At 35.7% G+C, this 2,729-nt stretch overlaps 1 pseudogene; it reads right to left on the minus strand.

The window, feature by feature from the left end:
• Positions 1-1,300: 1,300 nt before the first annotated feature.
• Positions 1,301-1,968, minus strand: LOC101049144 (cleavage and polyadenylation specificity factor subunit 5 pseudogene; annotated as a pseudogene).
• Positions 1,969-2,729: the final 761 nt, after the last annotated feature.

The raw sequence follows: 2,729 nt of genomic DNA on the forward strand, positions 1-2,729 counted from the left end.
AAGCTTTTTGTGAATTGACTTTCATAAACATAACATATTTGGTTTGAGGGTCAAAATACCAGCTGTAGAGAACTAATAAACATCCAAGACTGCCTGTTAATTAAAATACAGGAAGCCCAGTTAAATTGGAATTTGATAAATACCAACATTTTCTTTTCCATAAGTATACTGCAAATATTTCATGAACATACTTATAATAAAAAGTATTTAACTAAGCGTTTTACAGATCCTGTAAATTTTGTTTGCTAAGTCAATCAATCCTAATTGAAAGTAATCCACAATGACTGTAAATCAGCAATAAATATTGCACTTTTTACAGTTATATACTATTTGCCACCTATCTTTAAACAGCTTACATTTTTCTTATAATACTGTGAAGCTGTTATAAATCTATTCTAGCTAGAGAAATTTGGAAGACATATTTTTAATTACAAAGGAAAGATCACCAGGCTTGGTTTTCAAGAATTAACCAGGAAAATTAAGCAGAATGGAAAGAATAAATTTATCCCATTGTAACTCCAACAACTGCCTTAATTAACATTGTGCACCTTTCTAAAATCAAATAATAGCAGTTTAAACCTATTATAAATAATGTACTAATTTTACAGGTAGCTTTTACTGTTCCCTGCAGTTCACTGTGGTCATTCTACTTATTGTTGACTTTCTACATTTATGAAATACACATTGTTTTTGCTTTTTGGCTCATTCTAAAAATCTTTGTTGTACATTTGGTAAAAAACTAAGGACAACCTGAAGAACTCACTCATCCTATCATTGGTTCCTGCTGGTAGAATTCTTATGCCTAGAATTGCCATGTGGAATAACTTACTTTGTGCAGGCAATTGGTGAAAAGCTTAGTGAATTAACTAAAATAATTTTACTTTTGTTTCAAATATACAGAGGCTGCCTATGTCTTCTAGCAATTCTGCAAGTTTTTTTTTTTTTTTTTTTTTTTTTTTCTGACGTAGAGTCTATGAGCTACCTTAAAGCGCTAACAGATAAAGTTACTTTACTATGATTGCAATGAAATGGCTCAAGTCACTCCTCATTTTTTAGAAAGAAGTATATTTTTCTTTAATGTTGTACAAAAATTATGAGTAGAACCAAAAGTAAATAAACATCACATTTGTTTACACTACCATCTAGTTCTTTATATTAACTTTACCATTTGGACAATAGAAAGTAGGCAGCAATTTAGGGATTGGGAAAGAGATAAACCACAGAAACTATTCATTCTTCTACACTGTGTGTATCTGCGCTCACAGAATTGGCTTCTTTCACTTCTCCGCTGTGCAGGGATTCATTTGCAAATGAAACTGGACCTGCTCAACAGCTGAGGGAAGCTGGAAATGATGGGTCCATATCTTGATGCATCATCATACAATTCAAACAATGGTTTATCTACCGGCTTGAACTTTTCAGGGACTCCAAACAAGGCTTTTTCTTGAAGTTGAACAAAAAACAACTCCCTGTGTCCCATATACTTTGTAATACGTGCAGGAACATAAGAATACTGAGGAGGTTCAAAATGCCCTCTCCATCAGCTACCGATGCAGCTATCAATCACCCAGTCTTCAGAGCTCCATCTTGATGACACAGTGTCCTGTCATTAAGCGTTTTAGTCCTTTGACTTTATCTTCTCCCGGGTTAAGTTTGTGACCAGGTGATCTGAAGAAAGTTGTTCCCAGCTGTAGCAGTATCACATGGGGTAGCCAGTGGTTCATGTCCAATTAGAACCCTTTCTACAGTCCTCTTCCTTGTAATTTTATCAACTCTTTCCCTCATGCACTAAAATCTGGCTGCAACAGAGCTGTCCATTACACCGAGGGGTTCTTTTGTACCAAAAGTAAGGGGGTGCAACTTGATAGTGTGCTCCAGGGTGAGGGGCTGGGTCTGCTGGATGTACTTCTTGCCCAGTGATTGACCCCCCTGGGACCAGTCAGTCTGTGAGCAAGTGGATGGTGCCATAGACAAGCTGATGAGCTCAGCCCGGGAGGACAGCAGGAAGGGGAGGCAGGGTGCACGGTTAAGTTATCTGCAACCCACTCAGCAGCCACTGCCTGCTGTTGACAGGAGACCATGATAGAAGGCCAACGCTGTTCCTAATCATAAATTTCATATTAACTAAAGGAGAACCAGCAAAACTGGAAAAAATTCCTCTGTTAACTATGTGTTTAAACTTAGCTAATACATATTAGAATTGGTATTATTATTTGCTACTATACATTCAGTAAATATTCTAGACATTCTTTTACAGTCTTTTATTTTTTCTTCTTAATTCCTTTCTTCTCATCAATTTATTTTCAATTGATAAATAAAAACTATATATATATCTCCATACATTTATCATGTACAATATGATGTTTTGAAACATGGTGACATGGTGGAATGGCAAAATCAAGCTAATTGACATCTACATTACCTCACTAATATTTTGTGGTGAAAACACAATCTGCTCTCTTAGCAATTTTCAAGAATACATTGTTATTCATTATTGTCAGTATATTGTACCACAGATCTCTTGACCTTATTTCTCATAACAGAAATTGTGTGTTCCTTAACCAATATCACCCTTGTTCCAGCCTCTGGTGCCCACTGTTCTATTCTCTACTTTTGTGAGTTCAGCTTTTTAAGATTCCATATATGAGAGAGATCATGTGAATTTCCCTCTCTGTGACAGGTTTGTTGAACTTAACATAGTCATCTAAGTTCATCCATGTTGTCGTAAA

This window comes from Saimiri boliviensis, chromosome 13 (assembly GCF_048565385.1).
Source record: "Saimiri boliviensis isolate mSaiBol1 chromosome 13, mSaiBol1.pri, whole genome shotgun sequence".
NCBI classification, from domain to species: domain Eukaryota; kingdom Metazoa; phylum Chordata; class Mammalia; order Primates; family Cebidae; genus Saimiri; species Saimiri boliviensis.